This window comes from Stegostoma tigrinum, chromosome 8, assembly GCF_030684315.1.
Source record: "Stegostoma tigrinum isolate sSteTig4 chromosome 8, sSteTig4.hap1, whole genome shotgun sequence".
Classification (NCBI taxonomy): Eukaryota; Metazoa; Chordata; class Chondrichthyes; order Orectolobiformes; family Stegostomatidae; genus Stegostoma; species Stegostoma tigrinum.
The window spans coordinates 45,578,423-45,590,762 of record NC_081361.1 but is presented as its reverse complement, the minus strand read 5'-3'; the positions used below and the strand labels follow the sequence as shown (position 1 = coordinate 45,590,762).

General features: G+C 45.0%; 1 protein-coding gene across 2 annotated transcripts in view; it reads left to right on the top strand.

Annotated features, from left to right (window-relative positions):
* nmnat2 (nicotinamide nucleotide adenylyltransferase 2) overlaps positions 1-12,340 on the top strand; it is a 219,349-nt gene that overhangs the window by 133,597 nt on the left and 73,412 nt on the right. The window lies entirely within an intron of this gene.

Below are 12,340 nucleotides of genomic sequence, written 5' to 3'. Positions count from 1 at the left end.
GGGGCTGTCCACTCATGTTGGCCAAGGGAACGGGGCTATGGGCAGTCTGTCAGGTCCATCCACAGAATCAAAGAGGGATTGGGGAGGATGGGAAGGGAAAAAACAGCTGTAGTCATGGCACTGAGCCTTAGCAGTTCAGTCCTCAGGACGGGGGTGCTGCAGGCTGTGGGAAAGCGCGGTTGCAGAGGGGGGCAGTAGGATTCTGAAGGGACTGTTACTGTAAAGCACAGCTGGGAAGGCAGTCAGGAGCATTCTAGCATCAAGATGAATGGGGGGAGTGAGGTGGTGGGTCAGCGATCACACCTGGTCTGGTGACCTCACATGCCAGGGTCTGGGGGAGAAACGTAGGCAAGTGTAGGTGTGCGTGGATGGGGACTTGGTGGACGTGTGTGTCTCTAAGCACGCAGTGTTCTTGCTGCATTTTTACAATGATCATTGCCAGGGCAGCCCGAGGTGCAGGAGTGAAGTGCAGAAGTGTCCTGTAACCGGACTGATGATATACTGTGAGGGTTTTCGGAGGCTGGTACATATCAGATGCCAGTGCAGAGTGCCCATGGAGCATGCCCTGAGATGTTGGTGCCCAGTGTCTAACATGGAGGTCATTTGGAGCAAATGTCAAGTTGAATCCACCTGATTCCTGCTGTGGCTTCCATTGTGCCATTTTCTTGACTGGTTTGGCAGGGCTTGTTAAGATAAGTTGAATACACATGAGGTTGGTTTTTCCATCAGCAAGAGCTTTAACACACACTGACTCCCCTTAATTAGCAACTCACTGTTGCCTACTATGAAACTTGTCTCGTCACCCACTTGTTAAAAACATGAAAGCTGGAGTGGGATGCTCCTGACATTGAGGTGGACCATGCCTGATGTCTCATCAGGTTCTGCCACAAATCTTGCCAGAGCCTATCCTCAGACACCTATAAAATTCCACCTGTAGTGTTGAAATTTTTGGAATGAAGTTGAACCATTAAACTCCCTGATGCAAAAATAAAAGATTGGCACCTTGGAACATGTAGAAGGTTTTCTTTTAATTAAAAGAAAAAAAAGCTCAGTGTTAGTGTTTAGAAATGATAAAAGAGTACTGAAGCATTTTATGTAGAACTCCCGGACGAGAGCTCAGAATTGCCTCTGTGAGAAGGAGGAAGTAGTGTTGTAAATTGCACTGTCAGGTTGACAGAAAATTTAACAAATTTAGAACCTTTGCAGATCAGTGCCATTGTTTTTCTGCCTAATATCAGCTGACTAGCTTTCCCTTAATTCTAAAATCACCAGGAACATATAAGTATTTAAAACCTATTCCACACAAAAATGAAGAATTATCGATGCTGGAAATCTGAGATAAAAACAGATAATGCTGGAAATACTCAGCAGATCAAGTAGCATCATGAATAAATAAACACAGAACAGTATTTTCCTCTTTCTTGAGGTATGAGAGAAGTGGTGAGAAGGGAAATTAATTGTGGGAGTTGGCACAGTTGAGATTCTCACCCCCAACTCGCCACCTCACCACCAATTAAAGGCCGGCTAGGAAGGTCTATTGATGACTTTCTTTGACTTGCCACCAATTAAGGCCTTTAAGTAATCAATTAATGCCACTTATGGGCCCTCAGCTCACCCTCAGTTGGGGACATTGCTTTATTTGCTTCAGTCAGGTACAAGGATGCAGGCAGCTGTTCCATTGCCCCTTCCATTCCCTTCGCCCTTACAAACTCCATGACTGTCTGCGAGAAGCAAACAAAATCTACGCGCCTTCTCGCAATTGGATCCTCTGAAGACTAGGCCTCAACTAAAGGTCTTTGGAATCGACAACTGCCACCCTCTGGCTGGCAGCTTGTGTCAAGGTAAGAATTCACTGCTGAGGATTGCAATCGGCCAAGATGCTTACCAGTCCGTCCTTAACACAGTGATTAGCTCACATTCTAGCAAGTTTTCTTGGTGGTAAGGACAGAGAGCCCTTTGCTATTGAATATGTCTACCTTATGTGTAGCCTGTGAATCACAGCAAGAATTTGTACTTCAGGTTGATGATGTTCAAGGTTAGGGATATAACAGTTTTTGAGCAAATATGTAGGCAGGACACGATGCGAAAGGAGAAGAAGAAACAACAATAAGATGGGCGCCTGAAATAATGGAATAAAAGAGGAATGATTGTGCACAGCAATGGGTAACTGACAAATTTCTGTACTCCGTTTGCAAGTGTGACCAATCTTCCAGACTCTTGACATGTTAAAATTTTACCCGTCTCCCATTCTGACCTCCCTGCCCTTAATCTCTGACACAGTGCTCCAGTGAAGCTCAACAGAAATAACATCTCCACTTCCAGTTAGGCCCTTTGCAAATTCACAGGGTCAACAGTGAGATCAACAGTTTTGGATCAGAACTGTAGAGTAATGTGATAGTGTTGTTTGCAATGATCTAACAGTGGCATCAACAGCTGTGTCTAAGCATCTGAGAACAAAGCTCGGGTATTCTGTGCAAGAGAGAAGTATACTTGGCTCAGAGTGTAGATTGCACCACATGTAAGTAGAAGGGTGTTGAAGGAAACTACTAGAGTTAGCCAAGGTCACCGATAGGTGGAGGGAAACCTCGCCAAACCAGAGCAATCGACAAATTACCTGAACAGTAATTACAGTAGTCTTTAAAGTGGAGCTAAACCACAAACCAATAACCACTGTTCCTATTTTTTTGAATAGCAGGTAGTGAGCAGATATGTTGCCAATGGCTTCCTTCTCTCGATCCAACATTTGGTTGTACTTTTTGTATTGTCTGCCAGCTGTGACTCACTGTGTAGCACTCTCATGTCTAGCTCACGACTCTTGGCTCGAAGTCCCAACTCTTGTCTTCAAAGCTGACACTCCAGTAATTGATTTTTTTTTGGTCACATGTACCAAAATACAGTGAAAAGTTTTGTTTACGAGTGGTACAGGCAGATTTCAGCAAGTAAATAATGTAATTTTCACATTGTTGTATGTGGGGGAATTACTGTGTGCAAACTGCTTCTGTGTTTCCTGTAATATTTTAGTAAATACATTTTTAAAATACTTCATTTACTGCACAGTACATAGAACATAGAAAAGTACAGCGCAGTACAGGCCCTTCAGCCCACGATGTTGTGCTGTGAAATATTCCTAATCCAAAAATAAAATAACCTAACCTACATTCCCCGCAATTCACTGCTGTCCATGTGCATGTCCAGCAGTTGCTTAAATGCCACTAGTAACACCGCTTCCACGACTATCACTGGCAAACTATTCCATGCGCTCACAATTCTCTGGGTGAAGAATCTCCCTCTGACGTCTCCTCTATACCTTCCTCCCAACACCTTAAAACTATGACCCCTCGTGGCAGTCAATTCTGCCCTGGGGAAAAGTCTCTGGCTATTGACTCTATCCATGCCTCTCCTTGGTAATTCCCAGAGTTGTGAAGAGTGCTGTAATAATAAAAGTCATAGTTTTGTCTTGGACCATGATTGCTTTAATCATTCCTGCCTTCCACCCTATCACAGATCTATCCCTTCATACTTCCCCACAACACCCTTGTCACAGTTAAACCTCCCACTAACACCCCACCTCACCCACTACCTCTCTTTCCTGCTTTTGTATTTGCTTAAAAATTATTCCACCTCATCCCTCACACCCCGCCCTTGCAATAACCGCCCCAAGAGAATCCCCCTAGTCGTCACATACCACCCTACCAACCTCCGGATACAACGCATCATCCTCTCAACACTTCCACCATCTACAATCCGACCCCACCACCAAAGACATTTTTCCATCCCCACCCTTGTCTGCCTTCTGGAGACACCACTCTCTGCACGACTCCCTTGTCTGCTCCACACTCCCCTCCAACCCCACCACACCCGGCACCTTCCCCTGCAACCGCAGGAGGTGCTACACTTGCCCCCACACCTCCTCCCTCACCCCCATCCCAGGCCCCAAGATGACTTTCCACGTCAAGCAAATGTTTACCTGCACATCTGCCAATGTGGTATACTGCATTTGCTGTACCCGGTGTGGCATCCTCTACATTGGGAAAACCAAGCGGAGGCTTGGGGACCGCTTTGCAGAACACCTCCGCTCGGTTCACAGTAAACAACTGCACCTCCCAGTCACGAACAATTTCCACTCCCCCTCCCATTCCTCAGATGACATGTCCACCCTGGGCCTCCTACAGTGCCACAATGATGCCACCCGTAGGTTGCAGGAACAACAACTCATATTCCGCTTAGGATCTCTGCAGCCCAATGGCATCAATGTGGATTTCACCAGCTTTAAAATCTCCCCTCCACCACTGCATCCCAAAACCAGCACAGCTCATCCCAGCCTGCCTAACCTGTTCTTCCTCTCACCTACCCCCTCCTCCCACCTCAAGCCGCACCTCCACTTCCTACCTACTAACCTCATCCCGCCCCCTTGACCTGTCCGTCCTCCAGACTGACCTATCCCCTCCCTACCTCCCTACCTATACTCTCCTCTCCACCTATCTTCTCCTCTGTCCATCTTCAGTCCACCTCCCCCTCTCTCCCTATTTATTTCAGAACGCTGTCCCCACCCCGCTTTTCTGATGAAGGGTCTAGGCCCAAAACGTCAGCTTTTGTGCTCCTAAGATGCTGGTTGGCCTGCTGTGTTCATCCAGCTCCACACTTTGCTATCTGTAGCTGTTCCGGTTCTGATGAAAAATAAGTAACCCGACATGTCAGCTTTCCTACTCCTCTGATGTTGCTTGGCCTGCTGTGTTCGTCCAGCTCTACACCTTGTTATCTCAGATTCTCCAGCGTCGGCAGTCCCTTCCATCTCTCAACCTGAAACAGTAACTCTGTTTCCTTTCCATGAATGGTGCCTTGACCTGCTAAGTATTTCCAGCTCACTAAATTATTGTGAATCCACATGTCACATCAGCTTATTTTACAAAATTTTATTGATTTTCTTTGTGAACAGTTGAACTTAGAGCCAAAATTGAAATCAGTTGGAATTCACATCACAATTTGACACTTATTACTAAGATCCATTGCATGTTTTTCAGTGCCCATCGTATAGACTGTTACAGCACAGGCTGGCGCAGAAGCCAGAATAGACTTTAAAATCTGGCAAACATGCTGACTTTTCTAATGGAGAAAATATGCTCCATTGGACTTTAACTAACTGAATAGGACTAGGATACTGGAAAACAGAGATCAGGCAGATCCTTTGGACTTCAGCCCTTTCAGCCCATGCAATAAATATTTCTAGCTATAATCATGATGACTAATGCAGGGAGCTGAGTAAGAATCAGCTAATCAGCAGTTCTGGATAGTGTCACTTTGTGGATATATTGTACAGGAAGGTCATCAGAACTGAAAGTCCTCATCTCACATAGCAACGTTGGCAAAACTTTCCTGTTCACTCATATGAATTGAATGCAAACATGCATTCGATCATAACCAACAGGTTAGTTATCAGCTCAGTTAAGAGACTGCTAATCAGTTGCTTCATGAAAGTATTGCACATTTTAAAAAAAAATCTGTGTTCTGAGACATTCTGCTGGCCAAGCTTTGAGCATCACATTGACAAGTGTGAGCTGAAAAGCTGTCATCCTCAGTTATACACTCCCACCATAATTCTAGCACAAATGTAACAGAGAAAATGGGATTATCAGTCAGGACTCAGTTACAGAGATAGTAGGAACTGCAGATGCTGGAGAATCTGAGATAACAAGTCGTAGAGCTGGATGAACACAGCAGGCCAAGCAGCATCAGAGGAGTAGGAAGGCTGACGTTTCAGGCCTAGACCCTTCAGTTACACCCAGCTTTCACTGCCCACTTGTAGGCAATCTCTTTTTTAGGGCAGATATTCTGTCAGCTGACAAGGCTCATATAAAAGGAATTCAAATGTCTAATTCAGTCACTAGGTTTGATATGTTTACCCATTTCCTCATTATCAGCCATGTATCATATCATTGGGAAATGAGACAGCAGTACAAGGCAGTGTTGTCAAGAGGAGAGGATTACCTTAATTAAAAAGTATTATTTTTTGACATTATCTATGCACATAACAAAGGTCGACCTGAGAGGCAGGACAGATCAATATGTTAGCAGCATCTCTTGTTTTTGAGAAGTTTAATTCTTCTTACTCCTGGCTGCTCAAATCTAATTCTTCACTTGCTCATCTTGGGGCCCATTTCCCTTCATCACCCTGTACAACCGTGTGCATGCTGTATGCGCAGTGCATGTCCCACATAGCGGAATGCAGTGTGGTCCTATGTATATCACATTAATGAGGCAGCCCCCGATTTAGTGATCTTTTGAACTGCTTAATGGAAACCTCCCAGTAAATTTTGCTGAAAACAGAACTTTTAAGTTCACCACAGATAACAAAGTGTGACGCTGGATGAACACAGCAGGCCAAGCAGCATCTCAGGAGCACAAAAGCTGACGTTTCGGGCCTAGACCCTTCATCAGAGAGGGGGATGGGGAGAGGGTTCTGGAATAAATAGGGAGAGAGGGGGAGGCGGACCGGAGATGGAGAGAAAATTAAGTTCACCACAGCCTATTTTAAACCCACTACCACCCCATTTCTGTTGAGTTGGTCATTAAAACGAGCCCCTAATGTTTCCTGTCCAAAGTTACACACTGTCATCAATTTGCATTGTGCCCACTCTTGTCTACAAAGCTTCTGTTACGAGTTAATGCAGAGCTTTGGAAGAAAAATAAATGTTTTCATCTTCAAATAAAACGTTAGTGCATGAGAAATTGAATTTCACTAATATGATTTGCAGCACCCATCCTTCCATCTGTGTCAATTCACTTGCTTTAAATGCTATTTGAGAAGATCAATCTTTGAGAGATTAGACTCTACTGAGATTTTAATAAAGAGCTGAAAAAAAAACTAGAAACCACCTTTCAGCCAGGCTGCAAACAAATATCTGTTTCATTTAATTCAGTTCTTAGTGAGCATTTGCACAGCACACAGGCCAAGAACAGCCATCCTTCATTCTAAAATAAGGTCCTTGTGAAAATTCACAATGGCTTCTGACAGCCATGCTATTAACTGACAAAAGCAATGGGTGAGAGAAAATACTGCTACTAAGTTAAATATTTAATTTTTTTAAAAATTAATTGATTCTGTGTTCAAATATATGAACATCTAACATTCAGCCGATTTTAGTTTGTTTATATTGCTTTATTTTGCATGCAATATAAACAGAATAACTAGCAAGGAGATATGAGATGCAATTTATTTGCCCTATGTGACTATGTCACCATGAATTTAGTCATGCCACTGCTCAAATTTGATTTGATTTGATTTATTATTGTCACGTGTACCGAGGTGCAGTGACAAGTGCTTAACAGGCAGATCGTACTTTATAAGAGCATCAGGGTAATGGAACAGAGTGCAGGATGCAGTTGGTGCAAAGAGAGTCAACATTAACGTTAAAGAGGTCCATTCAAAAGTCTGACAACAGTAGGGAAGAAGCTGTTCTTGAATCTGTTCATGCGTGTATGCCAAACATTTATTTCATCTGCCCGATGGAAGAGAGCATAACAAGGATGGAAGGGGTCTTTGAGTATTTTGGTTGCTTTCCTGATGTATACTTTCCAGGAAATATAGATGAAGTCAATGGATGGGATGCTGGTTTGTGTGATGGACTGGACTGTGTTCACAACTCTCTGCAGTTTCTTTCGGTCCTAGGAAGAGTAGTTGCTATACTATGTTGTGATGCATCCAGAAAGGATGCTTTCTGTGGTGCATCTAATAAAATTTACAAGAGTTTTTATTATCAAGCCAAATTTCCTTAGCCTCGTGAGGAAATGGAGGCATTGCTATGCTTTCTTGGCTATAGTGTCAACTTGGGCAGACCAGGACAGATTGTTGGTGATCAGCAATCCCAGGAAGCTGATGCTTCTGACCATCTCCACCTCAGCTCCATTGTTGCAGATGGGGCATATCTTCCACTCTGCTTCCTGAAGTCAATGACCGGTGCCTTTGTTTTGCTGACATTGATAGAGACATTGCCGTCTTTACATCATGCCATTAAGTACTCTGTCTCCTTCCTTTACTCAGTCTTGACCTCTAAAGAACACAGTTGGCCACTGTGACCTTACAATCTCTCTAACCTGTCCATTAGACCCCCAGGATATAACCAGTTGATGCATGTAGGTGATCTTTATATAGACATGAGACATGCAGGACTTTCATTACACCCATTTGTTTTGGATTTTAACTCAGATCCAAGATGGTCCAAGATGGTGGCAGAGTAGGAAGATCCAGTTGGAGATCCTCTGCTTGCCTGGTTCGTTATCTCTTTTTCTCTTTTTTTTTCCTTTTCTCCCCCACCTCCTGGAGTGTGGAGTTACGAAGCGAGCAACAGGCCGAGACCCGCGGCAGGCCGGAGCGAGAGGAGCGGGCTGAGACCCGAGGTGGGCCAGAGTGAGCAATGGGCTGAAACCCGTGGTGGGCCGGAGAGAGAGGAGTGGGCCGAAACCCGTGGTGGGCCGGAGCGAGAGGAACGGGCCGAGACCCGCGGTGGGCCGGAGCGAGAGGAGCGGGCCGAGACCCGCGGTGGGCCGGAGCGAGAGGAGCGGGCCGAGACCCGCGGTGGGCCGGAGCGAGAGGAGCAGGCCGAGACCCGTGGTGGGCCGGAGCGAGAGGAGCGGGCCGAGACCCGCAGTGGGCCGGAGCAAGCCGTGTGGACTTGTGCTCGGTGGCCTGCAGGTTGCGCCTTGTAAGCCCCAGAATACCGCGGGCAGTGAGCCGTGACAAAGCACATGGGCCGCAAGCCCTACAGCAGCAAGAGGGAAGCAGCCCTTTTGCAGCATGCGGGCAGCAAGTCCTGGCTGGAGACCAATGTGAGGAGACAATCCTTACCTTAGAACACAGTGTTATAACTCCTTCATATACCTCTTAATATATTCCTGTTTTTTACTTCTTTTCAATGATGTAATTAAGCAATTACTTTTATCCCTCTGCTGTATCCAAGAATTGTACCTAGGTACTTGTGCCTAAGATGTCACCATAAGAAGGCAGACATTGTGAATGTTTTTCACTGGACTCCTACAATGGGGTACACATGACAATAAAAAAAGATATTGTAGGACATTGTAGACCCCCTGAAGTGAAATGACAATGTACAAACCCACTAACCGGGATTGAAATTTACTGTATTGACTGTGAAATTATTTGCATCATTATCACAGGCAATTTGACTCAGCTGGTCTGTGCTCATGTTGATGCTGCACATGATCACCTCCATCTCCCCCACCCTAGTTCACCTCATCTGACATTATACACATATTCCTGTATTGCTGTCTGCATAATGTACTGAGATAAAAAACAGAGGTTACTGGAAAAGCTCAGCAGGTCTGGCAGCATCTGTGAAGAGAAATCAGAGTTAGTGCTTCGGGTCGAGTGACAGCATCTGCAGTTCTTTTGGTTTTTATTCCCTAATGTACTGATCTAGCTTCTTCCAAAATGTACTAATGCTACTCACACAGAATAGTTGATGTGATACCACTTCTCAGCTACTTTCTGGGTAAAGAGGTTTCTGCTGAATTTCTTCAGAATTTTCCATTATTTAAACATAAATATAAACCTAATGCAAAAGCTTCAAGTTGATCTACTTGCAAAATATTTTTTGTTGTGATCAACTTGCAGATAGATCCTTCCAAGTGTTTTGTGTTGATAGTCATTTGGTGTGTGCATTATTACTATATCATTTGTAAATGAAGGAAGGTAAAACAAAAATATCTGGATTTTTGGCAACAATGGGATGCGTAAATGAGGTAGCAGTTAGACTGAGAACTACCTGTTATCATTAAACATTGATAAATGTTACTGAGCCTGCTGTTCCTGTTTATCTACCTCAAGGGGTGTCAATATCTGTAGTGGCTTGGCAGGACTGACAGTGACCCCAATCCATTGGCCGTAGTGATATGAACTCCCGACTCTGACCAATCCAGGACGCCCACTGACTATGTCCGAGTTCCTGGACTGGTTTCAGACATTGCCCCTGGCTGAAGGCTGTCTCCCTTGACCTGACTGAGGACTGCATCTCCTGAGACATGGCCATTTAGTGGCGTGTAGTGGCGTGTCACATATGTGGTGGGTACATGGTATAGGTACGAGATTGACATGGTACAGTCCAATACAACAACATAGCCACCCCCTTGACCGAACACTGCTGGCAACCATGACGAGCTGTCTGTCTTAATATCTGCACTAAGCAACAAAGAAACACAGAAATACCTTGGGCTTTTGAATATGATGTTAAAATGCAAAACCACAGGTCAAGGCTGCAATGCTGTGACCATCCAGGTAAGTGTAAAATGATAAGCACTAACAGACTACTCTGCTGGTATAGCCCTACAAGACTGAACCATTGCCCACTCCCCAGACTGCAGTTGGACAGATCTCTTGACGATGCATGGCCCGAGTGGATGACTGACCGTGGTCGAGTCCCCGGACTGAGTGCAGACTGTGACAGATTCTTGCCAGACAGTAGCCTTCCCCCCTCCCCAAACCCCTCCTCTTCCCCTACCCTCAGGCTGGACTGCAAATTAGCCCCCACTTGGCCAATCAGTTGAATGAATGTTCAGCGTGTTTGCTGTACAGGCTGATGCTGGAGGTGTTAGATTGACATCATGGCGAGGCATAGAGCAGAGTGCCCCGGACAGGTATGACAGGCAGCATGACACAGGGTTTGTGTTAAACAGCTCATCCATATTTAATCACTGACGGCTTTTGGTTCTGGCTGAACTACTAACATACCAACTAGTGGGGTACTATAAGGCATGGCAAAGTAAGGCAAGGCAAGGCCTGGGTGCTGTGAGCATGGAGCTAGGCATTTAGTGAGTGATGTTAAGAGACCAAGTGCACAGCCCTGAGGGGCAGTCTGGTCCAATGTGTGAGCTGGGTACAAGCCCCCATGTACAAAGTGTCCTCGCAGCAGTATTTCAATAATAGTTCCTGGTGCTTTCTGTGTAATTCAAGTCTGGGGAAGTGATGAAATACCATGAGGATTGTGAGGGGTTGGTACGTGGCAGATGCCAGTGTCTGTGGGCAAGCAGTGTGTTGCTGGTGCCCATGGACTGTACAGTGAGATGCTGTTTAATGCTGAGTAATCTGGAGGTACCTGGCAGCCAGTGATGAGCTGAAGACTTGCATGCCAAGATTTCTCAACATAGAAATGTAGGAAATAGGAGCAGGAGTAGGCATTTGGCCATCAAGCCTGCACCGCCATCCATTATAATTGTTATCGTGGCTGATCATCCAACTCAATAGCCTATTATTGCTTCTCCCCATATCCTTTAAAATCTTTAGCCCTAAGAGATGTATCCAACTTATTGAAATCATACAAGGTTTTGGCCTTGACTGCTTTCTGTCTTGGTGATTTCTGTTAGATTACCACTCTCAGGACCAGCTTATTTAATGTGTTTTGGTAAAATAGGAAGCTGAATATTAATGAGGATAACTGTGACATTATCAAGGCATTTAACAAGTTATAATCCCTTCAAATGGTAACTCATTGCTGGCTCGTAAGAAACTCACCTCAGCATACAGCAAAGGTATAAATGATGGATGGGGATGCTCCTGACTTTGAGATTAACCTCTCCACCTTATTAGGCCATAAATCTTGCCATAACCAATGTCACTCTGACCTTGCATTCATGGACATCTGTTACATAGAGCCTGACAGCACAGGGACAGGCCCTTCAGCCCAAATTGGTCTGTGCTGACCAAAATGACAATCCACGCTAATCCCATTTCCCTGTCCTTGGCCCATATCCATCTAAACCTTTCCTATCCATGTATTCATCCAAATGCCTTTTAAATATTGTTAATATACCCGCCTTAACCACTTCCGCTGGAAGCTCATTCCATATGCATACATTCCTTGCTGTAAAAATGTTTCCCGTCAGGTTCCCATCTATTCTTTCCCTATTGACCTTAGACTGATGCTGTTGAGTCCTCTATTCCCCAAACCTGGGAAAAAGGTTGAGTCCATTCACTCTATCCATGCCTGTCACGATCTTCAGTCTCCTATGCTCTAAAGAAACAAGTCCTAACCTGTCCAACTTGTCCCCCAAACTCAGTCCCTTGTAAATTTCTTCTGCACTCTTTCCAGTTTAATAATGTCCTTCCTATAGCAAAGTGACTGAAACTGAACACAATTCTCCAAGTGCAGCCTCGCCAATGTCCTGTACAACTATGACATAACTTCGCAACTTCTATACTCAATGTCCCCTTACTGATGAAGGCCAGTGTGCCAAAAGCCTTCTTCATCACCTAGTCTACCTGTGACACCAGGGAACCGTGCACCTGCACTCCAAGGTCCCTCTGTTCCACTACACTCAATGAGGCCCTACC